The sequence below is a fragment of the Muntiacus reevesi genome, chromosome 12, assembly GCF_963930625.1.
Source record: "Muntiacus reevesi chromosome 12, mMunRee1.1, whole genome shotgun sequence".
Classification (NCBI taxonomy): domain Eukaryota; kingdom Metazoa; phylum Chordata; class Mammalia; order Artiodactyla; family Cervidae; genus Muntiacus; species Muntiacus reevesi.
Window position 1 is genome coordinate 12,397,515 of NC_089260.1, and position 19,998 is coordinate 12,417,512.

Consider the following 19,998-nt stretch of genomic DNA (forward strand, 5'->3'; position numbering starts at 1 on the left):
TGTCTTTATGTTGTCAATTAACATCCTTTTATTTCTTATTGAAGAACTTCTTTTAGCATTTCTTATTAGGCAAGCCTAGTGGTGATAAATTCCCTCAGCTTTTGTCTATTTGGAAAAGTCTATCATTCCTTAATTTCTGAAAGACAGTTTTGCTAAGCCTTATATTCTTGGTTGACAGCTTTTTAAGTTTTTCAGTATTTTGAATATATCCTCCCATTCTATCCAGACCTGAAAATTTTCCTTTGAGAAACCCACACATAGGTCTTATTGGGACTAGGGGGTTTCCCCTTGTATGTGACATGTCGTTTTTCTCTTATTGCTTTTGTATTTTTCTCTTTGTCTATAAATTTTAAAAATCTAATGTGTCTTCATGTAGCCATTTTCATGTTAAACCAATGTGGGGTTCTCTGGACCTCATGAATCTGGATGTCTAGTTCTCTCTCCATATTTAAATATTTATTGATTTAAATATCTTTTCTGGTTTTTAAATATCTTTTCTGGTTCCTTTCTCTTATTCTTGGCCTGGAATTCCCATCATGTATATATTTCTTAGTAGTGCCCACAAATTTCATAGGTTTGTATCATTCTTTTTCAACCTTTTTCTCCTCTGGCTGGATAATTTCAAATGAAATCTCTTTTAGTTCTCATTATTTCTTCTACTGGTCATTCTATTGTTGAAACTTTCTATCAAGTTTTCAAGTTAGTCATTCCATTTTCAGCTCTTGTAGTTCACTAAAATTCTTAAGAGGATTTTCTGAATTCTTTGCCAGTCAGTTTATAGATCTTCATTCTTTAGGGACTATTATTGGAGCAAGCAAAGTCAGGCTCAAAATTCTTCAATCTAGGCATCTGGTCCTTCTTGGAAAATAGATGGGGAAAAAAAGGAAACAGTGACAGGTTAATCACTATGGATGGTGGTTGCTGCCATGAAATTAAAAGACACCTGCTCCTTGGAAGTAAAGCTGCTATGACAAACTTAGACAGCACATTAAAAAGCAGAGATATCCCTTTCCCAACAAAGGTCCATATAGTCAAAGTTGTAGTTTTTCAAATAGTCATGCACAGATGTGAGAGTTGGATCATGAAGAGGGTGGTCTGCTGAAAAATTAATGCTTTCATGTTGGAAAAGACACTTGAGAGTCCCTTTGACACCAAGGAGATCAAACCAGTCAATCCTAAAGGAAATCAACCCTGAATTTTCATTGGAAGTACTGATGCTGAAGCTGAAACTCCAATCCTTTGGCCACCTGATTTGAGCAGACTCTGGGAGGTAGTGAAGGACAGGGAATCCTGGTGTACTGCTGTCCATGAGGTCCCAGAATCAGACACCACAGAGTGACTGAACAGCAACAACAAATTGGAGCTTTATTTGTTTCTTTTGGTAGTGTCATATTTATCCAATTCTTGGTGAACCTTAATTTCTTCCATTAGAATCTGGGCATTTAAATAAGTTGGCTCTCCTCCAGACCTTACAGGTTCACTTTGGTAGAAACAATCATCTCAGCTTGGGATTCTGGACTGGTCAGCTGGTAGTTTCTTTGGGCATTTGGGGCTTGCTGTTGGGAGTTGTCTTATTTGAGGTCACTGCCCAAGGCAGTGAAGTCCTAAGTAGTGCTTCTGGCTGGGAATAGTTGGGTAGGACTGCTGTCTTTGTTTCCTATATTAGCTAGATTATATGATAAACTCCACGGTTGCGCAGATTCTCTAGTTGGGCTTCCTAGTCAAGTGGGACTGAATGCTATATTTGGCAATTGGGGAGAGCTATGAACTTGCTCTCCTGAACAAGTAGCATTGTAGAATATTTACATAGTCATTATTATTCAGGGGCTGGGGGCCAGAATTTGACTGGGTTGCCCACCAAATTTCCTGACAAGATGGCACCACGGGGTCAGATCCATCAATAGGCAGGGCAGTTGGCTGGGCTCTCTGCTCAGGTGACATTTGTTGCTGAGGCTATAGAAGGGCTATGCAGCTTTCCAGGTGCTCTGGTTTGGATTCATGGTCAGGCGAGACTAGATGATATATTTAGCTCTAGGCATGGCTTCAAATTTGTTTCCCAGCTCGTGTGTGTGTGTGAATCTATAAAACAGGTTCTATGGCTGGCATGGCTCACTGTCTGGGGAAGAGAATGAAGTATAACTGTCCACTGACCTCCCTGATCAGATATGGCCAACAGCAAATCTCTGCAGATGGGAAGAGCTGCTGGCTGGGCTCTCTGCTTGGGTAATTCTGCTGGTGGGTTATAGGATGCAGCTTACCAGGTACCTTGGTTAGCTTTCTTCATTGTGTGAGACTGAGTGCTATATTCAACAGTAGGTATGGCCATGAGCCTACTTACCTGCCTGGGCAAGGCAACAAAACATATTCCAAGACCAGCATAGCTTGCAGAATTGTGCACTGAGCTCCCTGGGGAGACAGGGCCACCAGCTGGGCTCTGCAGACAGGCAGTACCTCTGGCTGCGCTCTCTGCTCAAGCGCTGCTGGGTTACATTGCTTCCCAGGTGTTCTTGCAAGGTTCTCCTGGTCAGGCAGGGTGAGGTCTGCACTTAGCAATGTGTGGGGCTATGGTTTAGCTTCCTGGCCTGGGTGGTATGGCAGCCTAGGCTCCAAGCCCAGCTAGACTCATGGCTTTGGATCCTGAATCAGACAGAACTGCACACCAATTTTCCTAGCCAAATGGAGCCACCGGCTTGGCTCTGCAGATGAGCAGTTGACTGGGATCTCTAGCCAGGCACTGCTGTGAGAAGGAACTTGTTTTACCAAGGGCCCTTGTTGCTGTAAGCCCTGCTCTTCTCGGCATCACAGTCTGATCTCCAGTGGTCAAGCCCTACAGATTTTTCCCTGTGATCCCTGTGAAGTGACACCGAAATGGGCCTCCTGGGAAAGGCCTCACAGTACTCAGGGAGCTGAATGTCCATCTGGGGCCCTCCATTTCCCACTGGAGAAACCACAGGCCTTGGGGGGGGGGGTCCTCCTAGTGTAGTGTAATGCTGTTCTGGCCTGGGTGGGGGGGGAAATGCTGTCAGAGTGTAGTTGCTTCTCCCGCCCTGATCAGTTTCTGGGGTCTGAGGGGATGCTTCAGCCTCACTTCCATGGTCTGGTATCTTGTCTATAAACAGTAGCTAGTTGGTCTTCTTGCAAGGAGGGGGACCGAAGTTGGGAACAATCTATGTTGCTGTCTTGATAATGTTATTCCTTTTTTTTTTAGTTCTGTTGTTTTCATATTATTGAGTTTTAAGGATCCTTATACCTTCTTATTACTAGTCCTTTATCAGATACATGTTTTACAGATATTTTCTCCTAGTTTTCATCATTTGTTTTTTCATTTTTTTCACTTTCTCTTTCAAAGAGAGACTGTTTCATTGGTGGTAATGTAAGTGGGTGCAGCCACTATGGAGAACAGTATGAAGATTGCATTAAAAATTAAAAATAGATCTACCATGTGATCCAGCAATCCCACTCCTGGGCATATACTCAGATAAGATAAAAGTCTGTTTAGAAAAGATACATGGAACCTGCTGTTCATAGCGCTTACTATTGTAAATAATATTTACAATAGCCAAGACATGAAAGCAACCTAAATGCCCATTAACAGATGAATGGATTAAAAAAGATGTACACACACACACACACACACACACACACACACACACGATGGAATATTATGCAGCCGTAAAAGAACAAAATAGTGACATTTGCAGCAACCTAGATGAACCTAGAGATTATCATACTAAGTGAAGTAAATCAAAGATAAATATCGTATGATATCATTTATTTGTGGAATCCAAAAAAAATGATACAAATGAACTTATTTACAAAGCTGAAACAGACTTGCAGACATAGAAAGCATTCTTATGTTTATCACAGGAGAAAAAGGGAGGAAGGATAAATTAGGAGTTTTGGGTTAACATATACACACTACTATATGCAAAATAGGCAGAAAACAAGACCTACTCTACAGAATAGGGAACTATATTCAATATATTATAGTAACCTGTAATGGAAAAGAATATGAAAATGAATGTGTATGTATGTATATGTTCTTAACTGTATACCTGAAGCTAACACAATATTATAAATCAGCTATAGTAAAAGAAAAAAATTTAAAAACACAGAGAAGTATGCTGTAATGTTCTTTATCTTTCTGGCTTACTTCACTCTGTATAATGGGCTCCAGTTTCATCCATCTCATTAGAACTGATTCAAATGAATTCTTTTTAACAGCTGAGTAATATTCCATGGTGTATATGTACCACAGCCTGGTGCACTGGGAGGTCCCAGAGGAATCGGGTGGAGAGGGAGGTGGGAGGGGGGATTGGGATGGGGAATACGTGTAACTCTATGGCTGATTCATGTCAATGTATGACAAAACCCACTGAAATGTTGTGAAGTAATTAGCCTCCAACTAATAAAAAAAAAATTAAAAAAAAAAACACAGAAGATGTTTTTAATTTTAATGAAAGTCAGTTTATCAGTTTTTTCTTCTTTTATGGTTTATGGTTTTATTTTTATTTTTGGTTCTATATAAGAAATCTGCATAAACCAAGGTCATAAATATTATTCTTATGTTATCTTCTAGAAGTTGTATAGTTTCCTGTTTTACATTTAAGCCTATGATTTTCTAAACTTAATGTGTGTACATGGAGCAAAAGTTTGGTGGTCAAATTTATTTTTTTGCACTTGCAATTGTGCTGGTGCTATTTGAAGACACTGTTATTTATCCATTGACCTTTGTAAAACCAATTGTCTATATGTGTGTGGCTTATCTCTGCCCTCTGTTTTGTTCTGTTGACCTATGTGTTCATCTTTTTACAAATATCATGATGTCTTGGCTATTGTACCTTTATAGTAAGTCTCTCAACTTTGTTCTTTTTCAAAATTATTTTGACTGTACCAACTAGATCCTTTTGCTTTTCCTGACACATTTTTTTTTAATTACCTTTCTGATTTCTAAAACATCCTGTTGAGATTTTGATTAGGATTGCTAAAATTTTTATTAGTGAGAGAAATTGTCTCGACTGTCTTAAAAGGCATTTCTGCAATTATTCCCTAAAGTTTGCCTCTCTTTTCCATTTATATTAACCCTTATATCCTGAAGCTAATGTGCAGTGGACCCAGCATGGCATTCAGCCTATTAAAGTAGGGTGAAAGTGGTCTTGCAATTGGGACTGAGGTCTCATGTCTCAGGCTGCCTTTAAATGTGGGGGAGTTAGGGCTGGATAAGTAATTCTGGAGGCAGCCGGAGGTGGGAATGTGCAGGAGGGAGACCAACTTTGTGTTGTTTCTCTGAGCCTTGAGTAGATCAGAGGTAACTTCTTCGGTTTGTGCTATACTTCTCAGAGGAAAGGCCTGACTAGAATGTGAGAAACAGTGCTAGTCTCTGATTATTTTAAAGTCTCTTCTCTTCTCCTTGTTTACTGCTATTTTGGAAATCTCACTCATTCAAAATTTACTCCAGTTCTCTCCTATTCTATCCCCTTTATCTTTTCCTTCCCTTGCTCCAAATTCTTCCTTAAATTTCAGATGGTCATTATGAAGATGACCCTCTAAAGATTAGAAATATAAAGTAAACATATTTTGGTAGAAATCTTGAGATAAAAAAGTAAGCATTAAACTAATCGAAGTTATTAGAAAGTGCTGATTATGATTAATTGTTGGATAAAATATTCTGACAACTTAGAAATGTTTCCCCTGGATTGACTCCAGCATTAATCCACAACCTCATCCCCAAATAGCAGTGTCTCTGTAGTGCATCTTTTTACAACTTAGTGGAATTACTGAGTTTCAGATTTTCTTTCTTCTTCATGCCTGGCAGCCATGGACCAGTTAATCTGAAAATATGAACATTTGAGAAAGATATTCTTCAGTGACTCAGCAGGGCAACAGATGGCAGAATGTTTAATGTTTATTTCAAACCCATTTCCATATTGGATTCACACCCAGAAGTGCTTAAAAACATTTTTATTTGGATAGAAACTGTTGTTCACTCTCAGACAACAATCTGTGTTGAAAACAGCATCATTTGAATTACAACTTATTTGACAGGTAAGAGGCAGACGTTGCAACTTCAATGATTATAAATGTAGCACTCTATCTTTTCTGCCTCACAGTTTATTTTGCTTACCAAGGGTATATTTACAAATGCTCTTTTTTAATAGCATTCATTAATGCATATATTTGTTCATTAATTAATTCACAAAACTTGAATTGAGCACTTACTATATTTTATGAGTATTTTATCTACAGATGAAAAGACAAAACAAATGGTCTACATCAAAGGCTCTAAGTCTATTGGATTTAGTACCTTCATCAATAAGGTTTAATTCTCTTAAAAGATTTATTTTACTAGCTAATTCTTTTATTTTTGGGGGGTATGCCTTTCATTCTACAGTGTCTTGGAAATTGTTTAGGGGAGCTGGTTTGGTGATTAACTACCAAAGGAATATTTACCCAGAAGGGTATCAAACTCGTATTTCAGAGTCCCTGTTGCTTGCATAGGTCTTGCCCAAGGCTCTGAGATTGGACCTACGTGTGTGCTTGTATGGTTATAGTTTTTGTAAAATTTTCAGAGGTAAGATATTTTAATTGCAGTTGGTTAAATGCTGTTCCCTTCTACTCTAAATTTCCCTCTGCCATTCTCCACACACCAGATGATAATGGAGGGACTATGGACATTTTGAGGACCCAGCTAAGTGGAAGGTGAGTTAAGGGTCTCTTAGTTTGAGTTTTATAAGTTATATTTATGGTTTTTAATTTATTCCATGAACAGTTTACTAGTTGTCCCATGTAGTAATAACATAGAAATATTGCTCACTGAAATGACTCCCCCAGTGCTTTAACATGAAGTTGCACGAAGAAAGTCAGGGCACAGCAGTGCCTGAGAACCATGTGGTTTGGAAGAGGAAGACTTTAAAGATGTGAATAGCTAGAAGCTAGGGTATCAGATACCTGGTGAATTAGGACCAGGTCTAAAGGAAAACCCAGAGAGTCCACTCAGATAATGAAGACTTTGGGTTACTGGGTTACCATGGAACTTTCATTGAAATACTAGAGTCAGTCAATAAAAGTTTCAGTTTGTATCTGGTCAGCTGTCATTTTGCTGGGTTGGGAAAATAATAATAGAGTTTAAAATAGTGAAAAAGAAAAAGAAAGAAGTTCATTATGGAAAAACAACACGTTACTTTTGGGATTAAAAAAAAAAAAGTACTCCAGGTGGCTTCTGTTGTAAAGAAAATTAAATTTGAAATGTCGACTTCTTGGTCTATAAATTAGAACCTACATATTTACATGTTCCACTTACAAGGTGATGGAATGCTGAATTCCATCTTGCTTAACAATACTTAAGATGTCATTCAAATTCTGAAATTTCAATTCATGGCTGACTCTCTGGGTGACATGTATTGCCTAAACCAGGACCCAGGAAACATATGTGTGTATATAAACAGGGGTAGTGAGAAGTGGTCCAAGTCTGGCTGAGATAGAGAAACTGAGGAGGGCCAGAGGCTAAAGCTGAGCATCACGTAGTAATGTGAAAAAGACACTCTCCTCACCCAGACTTCAGGCAGGCACCTCTGAGCCCTATTCTCCATTAGGCCTCAGCAGTGGGACCCTGTCCTTATTCCCATTCCAGTCCTTCCTGAATCTGCATAATCCTGCTAAGTCAGTTTAGAGAGACTCCCCGATCTTTGATATTTGATCACCCTGGCCTGGCTTCAGCAAGAATCTCCCCATCCTTGATGTCTTCTCTTAGTAACTTTCCATCCTCCAACCCTCCCAATCCTCTCCTTGGCTCTGAGTCTCCACTTGTTCTTCTTGTATTGGGAACTGAGCCCAGTTCTATACTGAGGTCTCTTTTCCTCTGTTGCAATAGTTCCTGAATGAAATCTGTCTTTACCTCTTTAACTTCTGTCTGGTTCTGGTTTTCTATAACAAATGTAAGATTGTGACTGAACCATCACTCTGGGCTGGTAACCACTGAGTTGGCAAGCGATCCGCTATGTTGCACAGTAAGTACACTTTACCTGAATAATTTTAGTAATACTCATAATTGCCGCTTGTATACAATCAAGAATTTCAAAGGCTTTCCACATAGATTATTTTATTTTTTTCCTCACAACAGCCCTTATGAAGCAAGGCAGGGTCTTACTGATGAGGAAACAGGATCAGAACAGTTGCTCATCTTGCAGAGGGTCACCCAACAAGCAGGACTAGAATCGAAGTTTTCAGAATCTTCACTCAGTGCTCTGAGCTACAATTAAAATTTAAAACCTCAAAGAGAAGTTGTTCTCCCTTTTTCAGCAGAAAGTGGATTATTATGAAGGTAAAGAATTTGCCAGCTTTTAAGCCATTAAAGAATTAGGTGGTGAATAAATAACTTGCCTTAGAGATTAGAACGAATAACCATTTCATGGATATCTTTGAACAATTTACTTCTTTCATGTAGAGTCAGAGTTTCAATAGACTTAAACTGTAGCAGAAGTTACTTAGGTACTAGGAACAAATTTTGACTGTAAAGCTGATTATAGGCTCAATGTACGGTATCTCCATTATTCAACAAACTCATTGAAATATCCATGATTCTCAGACACTGGGTCAAATGCCACAGGGAGAATGATGGACAAGATGCAGTGCCTGCCATATGAAGTTCTTGGCTAGTTTGAGCAGGAGTGACATGGTCAGACATTTAGTTACAGAGCAGTTGGGAGAGGTGAGCTATTCTTGAGGGTGGAGCGTGCTGACTGAAAGCAGTCCTTCGTCTGCTTAGCTGTGTACCTGTCTGTGACAGGAGGCTGGACCTACCGTTCTCTGAAGTTCTTTTCAGTCCTTTCCCGCCCATGCCCCCCCCAGTGAATTGTAAATCCTGTTTTCACAACAGCTGCTATTTCTATTGCTATGAAAATGATGGTGATGTATATCACAAATTCAAATATAACATGACTACAGGACCATGCAAATAGAAGGGGAAAAGATAGAAGTAGTGATAGATTTCTTCTTCTTGGGCTCCAAAATCACTGTGGATAGTGACTGCAGCCATGAAATCAGAAGATGATTGCTTCTTTGTGGGAAAGTGATGATAAACCTAGACAGTGTGCTGAAAAGTGGAGACATTACTCTGCTGACAAAGATCTGTATAATCAAGGCTATGGTCTTTTCAGTGATCACGTGTGGTTGTGAGAGTTGGACCATAAAGAAGGCAGAGTGCCAAAGAACTGATGCTTTTGGACTGTGGTGCTGGAGAAGACTCTTGTGAGTCCCTTGGACAGCAAGGAAATCAAACCAATCAATCTTAAGGGTGATCACCTTAAGGGAGATCAACCTTAATATTCACTGGAAGGACTGATGCTGAAGCTCCAATATTTTGATCATCTGATGTGAACAGACAACTTATTGGAAAAGTCCCTGATGCTGGGAAAGGTTGAGGGCAGAAGGAGAAGAGGATGTCAGAGGATGATATGACTGGGTGAACAATGCAATGAACATGAACTTGGTCAAACTCCTGAGGGAAATGGTGAGGGACAGGGAGCTCTGGCGTGCTGCAGTCCCTGGGGATGCAAGGAGTCAGACACAACTAGGAGACTGAAAAACAACAGCAAAACAATAGGACCTTGAGGAGGAAAAGATGAGCTATAAAGGGCACAGTTTCCTCCGAGTCAATCACCTTTGCTAATGAGCAAGTATGTTAACATGAAATGTGAAAAACATATACGAAGGCCATTGGCTGGGAGAATAGGATATGTAAGCGAGAGTCTTCAACAGATGTGCTTGGACTGAGCTTGGTAGATAAATCTTAGCAGCTCCACTGGAATATTTGTCCAGCCAAAGTGTTGCTCCTTGGACAATCCAACAGCTGCAGTCTCCTGCTCTGAGGAGGCCGATAAGGTCTCTCCCTGGGTAAAGAGGGAGGTTAGTTACCTTTTGCCTCTGAGTCGTGTCCCCTCCAGGTGGGAGGTGATGCCTAACTTTAGGAGCAGTTGAGCTGGCCTCAAGACAGATGGTACCGTGATGAGAGAGACCATCCTCTCCCTGAAGCATTTTCAGATGCATCCTCATTGGCCTGGGCCTGGGGAAACACTGTCCAAGCGCCACTATGACCTGCTCTATCCTTGCCTGTCCCCTGTGAGAGAGTTTCAAACCCATTTCTGGAACTCCCCTGCCCCCTGCATGTGCAGAGAAATTCCAGTGTGACTTGATGCTCCATCTGAGATGGGTCTTAGGAGGGGGCCTGGGGACGAGCAGCCAAGGTCAGCATCAGAGCTTTCACAGTGAAGCAGCAACCTCTCTTCTGAGCCGAGTTGGCCGTGCGCATCCGTCTTCCCCACCCTCTGGCCTGGTCTTTGAGGATGTCATGGTGAAAGGACAGGAAACTTTGTTTAGTCTGCACCACAGCCTTGAATAGGCCATAAAAACTCCCCAGGCTGTGACCGACCAGACTTGGAAAGCAGCCCTCCACTCGTCACCTACGCATCTTCTTTGTCACTGCGTATTTTGTGTGTTGTCTCTCTCTCCACCCTGGTGACCTGTAAACACACACACACCCGCCATCTGGAAGTTGCTATGCTGATGCTGTGTTCTCCAAAGCCCCGTGCGTCTGTTGATGAAATAACGGGATATATACCATTGCTGTTACCTTGAGGCGATGGGATTAAATACGGACATTTGGAACTCAAGAAATCAGGTGAATCATTTCTAAGATAAAACCTCCTTTCCTGAAATCTCTCTGCTTCAAAAATGCTAGTGAGTGGCTTAAACATCTTCATTATGGTTCCAAAGACTGTAACACAGGCCTTAATTAGAAAAATCTTGATTTCTAATAGTTTCTGAAAAAAGAATCCCCATACCTGAAGGTTAAAAAAATGTGCTTCGATATGAAGTGCCTGGAAGATTCCTTCTGTGCAAGTCCTCCTTGAATTTAGTTTATCTAGAGCCATGTTTTGTTTTATTTTTTAAAAACATTTTCACCATGGTTTAAAGGTGGAGGAGAAGGGTGAGGAAGAGGAGCAGATGATGTTGGGGGCAGACAGGAGAGGGTGGAGATGGAGAAGATGGAGAAGGTAAAGGAAAAGTAGAAGAAAGAAAAAGAAAGTTTGCTGCTGAGCTGAGAATTCCACTAGAAAGCCAAGGCCCAGCTTGGAGCAGAGTTTTATGGCTGAGTTATAAACTCTGAAAATAGGGCTTTATAATGGAAATGTTGACAGACTCTCTACTATAACTGGGCTAGCGGATGCCCGCTGTAATGTACTGTGTAATTTATAGGAGTCACCTGTTAAGCCATCTGGGAAAGAAAATTTCCCTTCTTTGAAAATGTTAATAACTTGATTAACCTTTTGAACTTTATCATTATTCCAAATGGAGTCCATGCAAGCCAGTTGCTGCTAGCTGGCCAATTTATATTTGCAGGTAGAATTTGGGGAAAAAAAAATCCATACTGAGTGGCTTTCTTAATCTTATTTTGTAGGGAGATGAGTTGTTAAGGGAGAAGCTGCACCTTGATGGACTGGTTTCGGCAGACAGCCTGCCCCAAGTTAAAGTTTGCAAGCGATCTGTTTGTACCTGAATCCACATGTGTGATTATTTTCTTTCCTTACCTTCCTCTCTCACTGATTTTTCAGGCATGAAACCAGGAACTGAGATCTCTTCTGCCCTCGAGGAGAATAGATATTGCTCACTCTGGGAAACTTGACTCTATAACTTTAATGGATTGCTAAGCGACTGGTGTATACAGTTTTATGACTGCTATACTTGCTGAACAGAAGGTCCCCATACATTAGCTCTCTTGTTTTTCTATATTCTTTCATTTTTAGTTTTGCTCTTATTCCTTATTGAAATATTTTTATGAAATGTTTCTGTTCTCAACATTCATTCCATAAATGACCAGTGTCCAGGCTGGGATCTTATTAGCTTGCCTCTGTTATTCTCAGGACCTATCCATGGGGATTTTTGCCCCTTTTGGTACAAATCTATTTCCCTAACAAATCTAATCGGGTTAGAATTCCCTCAAATAGCAATATAACACTTCAATGAACGCTAGATCTGTCTATGTTGTAGGAAGATTCAGTACTTTCTGAAGATGAAATCACTCAGCTGGAATTTTCTGATTTGAGAATGTCATTTTAAACACAGACCAAGGCTCTTTTATATATATATATATATATATATATATTTCTGTTTAATTTCTCTGGACTGATCGCACGTGTGTGTGCATGCTCAGTTGCTCAGTTGTGTCCAGCTCTTTGCGACCCCATGGACTGTAGCCCACCAGGCTCCTCCATCCATGGCATTACCCCTGCAAGAATACTGGAGTGGGCTGCCATTTCCTCCTCCAGGGGAATCTTCCCAACCCAGGGATCGAACCCACGTCTCCTACAGCTCCTGCGTTGGAAGGTGGATGTCTTATCACTGAGCTACCTTGGAAGCCCTCTGGGCTGATTATTTTACTCTTAATCTGGGTTACAAGTGCTTTTGTATGAGGCATACATCATTGTCTTTCTTACTGATTAAATCAGGAGATCCTTTTCTGTATTTACTCCAGAATACCAAAGTAGTTGTACCCATAGTGAGTCAAATAAAAATGATTATCTTAAGAAATGTAATCCTGAAAGACTCAGTCATGTAAAGCCACTATTTCCTTTAGTCTTTTAGTCTGAGCGATAATGCTTACCGAAAGGGCATACTGTCCAATAATATAATTATCTGATGGAAGAGTAAATATATGAAAGCCTTTTGCACTTCTGGTAAGTTCATCTCTATTTGTTCTTAATTAAGACAACCAATCATCCTGTTGTTTTTTTCTGTGATGCTCCTGGTTTGAGCACCAAAAGCCCTTCGTCTCAGGAAACCTCTCAGTTGTAGGCAAACTAGCACAGTTGGTCATCCTATTCTTACTGAACATTTTTAAAAAATGTCCTTTGTTATCAGATGGTAATAGCACAAAGAGAAGCTAGACCTGTATAAGTCTTAGGATAAAGAACTATTCTCTATTTGGTACAGAATTCACAGATGATTGGGCTTCCTGGACATACTGTAAGCTCTCTTTCAGTCAGAATGTTCATGTAAAAGTGGAGTGGTTACCTTGAAAGAGGATTTCTACCTTGGCAGAAATATTGGACTTTATGATCTCTAAGTGTCTTTCCAACTATACATTTTAAAAATTCTGGATGACTCCAAAAGACAGAAACATAACAGCTACAGGTAGACAGCAGGAATCTTGAATTTTGGTATCTTTAGGCTTTACATTTTTATGTTAACCTGGTTTTGTGTCTTGCCTGGAGCTCTACTGCATGGATATGCATAGTATGACTTTATTTTAAAGCACAGTACCCCCACTTGGATTCTAGTGATCTCTTCTGTGATTTTCAAACACTCATCCATTGATGGGATGGAGCCTCAACTTTTTAATTGGAATATAATGCAGCTTGATGTCATCCACCCTTCACACGCTCTGACATGTATACATTTCACAGATGTGTCAAGAAAGGTCTTATGATGTTGAGAGGAAAAGTTTGCCAGGGCTAGAGTGAGATTGTGTGGCACCGCCAAAAATGAAAAAGTAAAAATCTGGCTCTGAGGACTGTTTCTAATGAGTAGATGCCCCACTCCCTCAATGGAACAGATTTGCTTTTAATGCCTTGAAGGGGCATAGAGAACTGGTTGGTTTACAACATCAAAAAATATTCTTTCTTCTAGAGCAACACAGCTTTCCCTGCGACTGTGTCGAGGGAGTTTTTGACCCTCCATAATAGACAGTCTCCCTCCTGCCCTGTCCTTTCTTCCCAAACATCTTCATCACTAAATGTCTCCTCAATTCTCTAGATAGAAGCTTATCCTGATACTAGTTTCTAAGGGCAACAGAAATTTCTAAAGTTTACAGAAATGTTTGCAAGTGCATAGAACGATACTGAATCTAGATTAGGAGTTGATACTTAGGAGTTCATATCTTTTAAATGTCTCTATTGAGATGGCAGAAGATCTGGAAATAAAACACTTTTGTTCTTTCTATGTCTAAGGTGAGCTTTCCTACCTTTAATTATCAGAGGAATCTCTTGCTTTATGGAAACGGAAACTTTCTGCACTTAATCCTTTCCTTTTTCTTTTGTCACCCTTTGTCCTCCTACCCTAGATGGTTGGGTTCCCTTTGATATTTTCCTAAGCTCTATCATTTGTTCATTAAGCATTTATTGAGCACCTACTACATTCTGTGTAGTATGCTGGTTTGAGAAAGTAGGGTAAGTCATGTCCCTATTATATCCTTGAAGAACTCACTTTGTATACGATGGTAGTGAGAGATAGAAAAACCTCTCCAAGCAACTAACAATAATGTAATTTGATAAGTGTTCACAGCTTTAAGCTAAAAGGCATTTAGATTTTTTCTAGAACAGGCAGAGAGACAGCTGTTGTTTGTCCATTAAGAGGATCTGCTGGTTACTTAATATGTTTGCCCTGATGGTGGTTTAGTTGCTCAGTCACATCCGACTCTTCTGCTATGATGATATAAATTTAACTATGTGGTAGACAAGCACATTCAAGCTCATATCTATCCTTCCACAAACCAGATCATCAGAAACACATGTACTGGACTGCATCAGTATTGGCTTTCTTTAGACCTGATTTCTGACCTTTGCTTTGTTGTGATGCAATGAGCCCTTATTTTGGGATATCATTTAAAAAATCCCATGAAATATGTCACTGTTTTTACTGTAATATAGTATTAAAAATACTTTATATAGTGTTTTCTCTATCAGGACTGTGGGGGAATTTTTTTCTAGGCTCAGGATTTGAAATAGTTACATATTTTGGAGAACTGATTTCTTATTAACTTACAGAGATTATGACCCTTTAACTGACTGTTTTCCTTTTTGAGCTAGGTCTTGATAGTCAGGTAGTTCATTCACTTCTATCCAACTACACCCCCTTTACTAGATGTCTAAGGCAGTGTTTTTTAAACCTTTTGGACCGTAGTCCAGGTTAAAAATGTTTTACATTGTGACCTAGTGCACACACATAATTAAAAATAAAGTTTTACAAAACAGTACTAATTTCTATCGAAATGCCCTATTTTTAAAAATTTTCTTTTCTGTTCCATCTTCTTCTGTCTCATCCCATTCCAATCTATCCCACTTTAAAAAAAAATGGTGGTTACAACCCACTAAACTGATTTCATAACTCTTCAGTGAGTTGTAACTCACAGTTTAAGAAACCCTGATTCATTCCTTTCCTTGAACACTTCCAGCTACAGAAAACTTCATGCTTCCCGAGGAAGTCCATTTTATCACTGGAAAATTTGGAGAAACTTCCTTCAACTGAGGTTAGCCCTGCCTTGTTGGCGGATCTTGCCCAGTACCATCCTTGTTCTATCTTTCAATTTCATGAAGAACAGTGTAGTTCTTCTTATTCCTGACCACGTTTCCAACAGCTGAAGAGAGTATGTCCCCCTGAAAACTTCTCATCCATTTATACTTGGCTGTGGCTCCAGCAAGAAGCTTGGTGGCCTGATGTCAACAGCTGAAGAAAAGTGTTAGGCCAGTACAAGTAGAAATGTTCCCTGAAGCATGTGAGTAATCTGAGGGAAAGTGTTGCTTTTTAAAAATGTAGTCAACTTAACTGAACAATTGCCCCAGTTCCCTACTTTACTTCAGCTTTGGAAAACCTGGCCCAACTTTTGCTGCACATTGATTTTGCTCAAAGGTGGCAAGTGACAACACAGCCATTACATAAATGACATGAGAAAACAGCCTTCTTCCCCTACGGTATTTAGCACACTCCACAGATGGCGACGACCTAATTCAGTCCCAAGAAGAAACAAGTGAAATCATTCACTCAATTACCTTCATTGGGTAGAGGCAGTGTGGCTCTCTCAACTCTCCCAGAATAAAAAAAAAACCTTCCTGAAACTGCCATGCACGGGCAATTTCATTACAACAGAGTTCCAGTCACCTCTTATTTTCTTAAACTTCTATTATTGAAAGATTAGTCTTCTGTTTATGGTTACATTGCCAAGTATCCAAAGCAGAACTCTCTCCTTCATTCGAAGTTAATCGAACTGAAATGGACATGGCATTACCAAGGCCCATGGCCCTATGAGATCAGAAGAATTACTCAATCTGTGCCACTTAGGATAGAAATTTTTGAAAGACATTAGGATAAATTGACAAAAATTACTTACCTCAGACTACAGAGTTCAAAATGCAGTTCAGAAAGACTTTATTATAATTGCATGCTGTAATGGGAAAGATTAGAATGTGTGGCTGGATAATAGTCCTCACTTAAGTGATGGCTAAATCCAATATTGAGAGGTGATCAAGGGTAATCACTTTGTTCTCAATTCCTATGTGCAAAAGTAAGGAGCAAATCTGTGTCCTTGAAGGGAAGTCTTAGAGCAAATGACTCCCTAAATTGATGGCAAATTCCCTGAAATATGTTGACATTGAGAGGAATATGGTTGTCTTTGTAATTGTTTAGCTAGATTCTATAGCTAAAACTAAAGAATAAAGTGTGAATATTTAATGAAACTGTTGAGGATGACCCAGGATTTCAGTTCTGTGATAGCTCCTTGGTATTTTCAGATGGCTTTATTTTAAGATTGGTTTCATTCAGAAAACATACTGAGAGACAGAGCAATTATCACATAAGCAATCTTTTCTTAGTAGTTTTCTGTTTCTCTTTCTCATGTCTAGTTTGCATAGTATTTTAGTCTCAGTTTTATCTATTCATGGCCAAGATTTCTTTTTTTTTCTTTTTAAAATTTATTTATTTTTTAATTGAAGGATAATTGTTTAGAATTTTGTTGTTTTCTGTCAAACATCAGCATGAATCAACCATAGGTGTACCTATGTCTCCTCCCTCTGGCCAAGATTTCTTGTAATTAATTTCTTTATTAAATTTGAATTTAGGCATTTCAACCTGGAGCTCTTGTGAAGAGTGGCAACCAAGAGCCTTGCTGAAGTCTTGGCTAAAGTCTAAGTCCTTTGACAGCAGAAGGCCAAGAAAGTGGGAATTGGGAAAAGAGCAAAAATCTACGTTCTTTTCCTGAAATCATTTAATATAAGGGAATGGTGTTCCTGGGATTTCCCAGAGATGACTACCTTAGAAGGGAAGATACTGCTATTTGAACACAGAAGGTATAGTCAACTGGGTGGAACTTTCAAGAAGCATGAAGAATAAAGCCACATGGTGATTTAGGAAAGATTGCTTTCCCTGCAGTTAGTAGCTTCTTTCATTGTATCATTCCCTCTTGTTTTGAAATAGCTGGGAAAAATCAAGACTTGGACAAACTCATTGTGAAGATCGCAAGATACTGACCTGGAGACTGAAAATATCCTGAAGATGGATTTTGTTTGTCACATGCAATGTTAAAAAAGAATAAATACACTCATTCATAAAGTGTTTTTGTACATAAGCAGCATGTACAAAAATGTACAGCTAACATTATACTTAATGGTAAAAGATTAAATGCTTTGCTACTCAGATCAGGAAAATGGTAAGGATGTCCACTCACACCACTTTATTCAAAGAGAAGTTCTGGAGTTCTGGCTGGTCGAATATGACAAGTAAAGAAACTCAAAGGCAGACCACTTGGAAAGAAGAATGAACACTGTCCCTATTTACTGATGATCTGATTGATTGTCTATGTAGAAAATCTAGAGAAATTGAAGAAATCTTTGAATTAAGTTCATTTGGGTGATAGGATATAGAATAAACATACAATAGCAGTGGACATGTGTATACTGAATTAAATTGCCTTTTGTGCTGTGCTAAGTCGCTTCAGTTATGTCCAACTCTTTGAGACCCTACAGAATATAGCCCGCCAGGCTCCTCTGTCCATGGGATTCTCCAGGCAAGAATACTGGAGTGGATTGCCATTTCCTACTCCAAGGGATCTTCCAACTCAGAGATTGAACCCACATCTCTTATGTCTCCTGCATTGGCAGGTGGGTTCTTTACCACTAGCACCACCTTGGAAGCCTTAAACAAACAACTTAGGTGTAAATCAAACATAAGCAGGACTTGTGTGTTGAAAAGTAAAACAAAATATTGATGAAAAAAACAAAATAAGGTCTAAAGAAATGGAGATACAGTGTGTTCATGGATTGAAAGACTTAATGTACTAAAGATGCTGTGTATGTGTACTCAATAATGTCCAACTCTTTGTGACCCCCTGGACTGTAGCCCACCAGGCTACTATGTCTATGGTATCCTCCAGGCAAGAATACTGGAGTGGGTTTCCATTTCCTACTCCATGGGATGTTCCCAACTCAGGGATAGAACCTTCTTCTCTTACGTCTCCTGCATTGGCAGGCAGATTCCTTACCACTGCACCACCTGGGAGGCCTACTAAAGATGCTAGTTCTCCTCAAATTGATGTATGGTTTTAATTCAATTCAAAATGTCAGCATTATTTTTTGAAGATGTAGAAAAAATTATTTTAAAATATTATGGAAAGGCAAAGTGAATAGGACAGTTTAAATTCTCTGAAAAGAAGACCACAGAAGGAGGAATCAGTCTACCAATTTTAAGACTTATTGTATAGTGACAGTAACCAAGACTGTGTGCTACTAGTAGTGGGATAAACACATCAATGGGCTTCCCTGGTGACTCAGGTGGTAAAGAATCTGACTGCACCACAGGTGACTTAGGTTCGATCCCTGGGTCGGGAAGATTCCCTGGAGAAGGGAATATCTACCCACTCCAGTGATCTTGCCTGGAGAATTCCATGGATGGAGCACCCTGATGGGCTACAGTCCATGGGGTTGCAAAGAGACAGACATGACTGAGCAACTAACACACACACATGCAAAGACATCAATAAATGGAGTAAAATATAGAAACCAGAAATAGACCCACGTAAACATTCCCAAGTGAAGTTTTGACAAAAATGCAAAAACTAATGTTGCTAGAACAAGCAGATATCCAGGCACACAGAAATAAACCTCACTCTAAGTCTCAAACTTTTTGTAAGAATTAACTCCAAAAGACTTAACTGTAAAACATAAGCCTCCAATAATCTTAGAAACAATACAGGAGAAAATCTCTGAAAACTAGAGTTAGGCAAAAGGTTCTTAGACTTGACATCACAAGTATTATCCATGAAAGGTAAATTGGATAACCTGGATTTCAAAAAATCTAAAAACTTATGTTCTGTGAAAGGCTGTTAGGAATGAAAGATAAGCTAAAAAGTGGCTGAAAAATATTTTCAAACTACCTTTCTGACAGAAAACTAGTATCTAGAATATGTTTTGAGAAATCTCAAAACTCAACTAACAAAACACTAAAAAATCCAGTTGGAAAATGAGCAAAAGACACAAAGAGACACATTTGGTAATTACCAAAATGGATATACAGATAGCAAGGAAGCATTTTGAAAGATGTTCAGCATCATTAGCAATTAGGGAAATGTAAGTTAAAACTACAATGAGATATCACTACTCACCTGTCAAAATGGCTAAAATACAAAGCAGTGACATCAAATGCTGACAAGTTTACAGAGAAATGATCACTCACATATCACTGGTGTAAGTATGTGTAAATCACTCGTATATCACTGGTGTAAATATGGTGTGAATATTTTTAAGAAGCCATTCAGTTTCTTAAAAATCTAACCATATAACTAACATGTAACCTGGCAATTGCACTCCTGGGTATTTATTCCAGAGAAATAAAATTTTTTGATTGTATCAAAAGCCTGTACATGAATGCTTATATCAGTTTTATTCATATTTTAAATGGATGAATGGTTAGCAAACTGTAATACATAAGTTTCATGGAATAAAAAGAAACAAAAATATTGACAAACGCAGTAACCTGAGTAAATCTCCAGAAAATAATCCAGAGTTAAAATATAACAGTTCTAAAGTTTTATAAACTGTGATTCATGATTTGTAACATGACAAAATTATAGAAATGGAGAACAAATTAAGAACTGTCAGGCATTCAGGAGAAAGTGGGAATAGGAAGTGGGTGTTCTTATGAAAGAGTAACCCAAGGGAATCCTTGCAGGAATGGAAA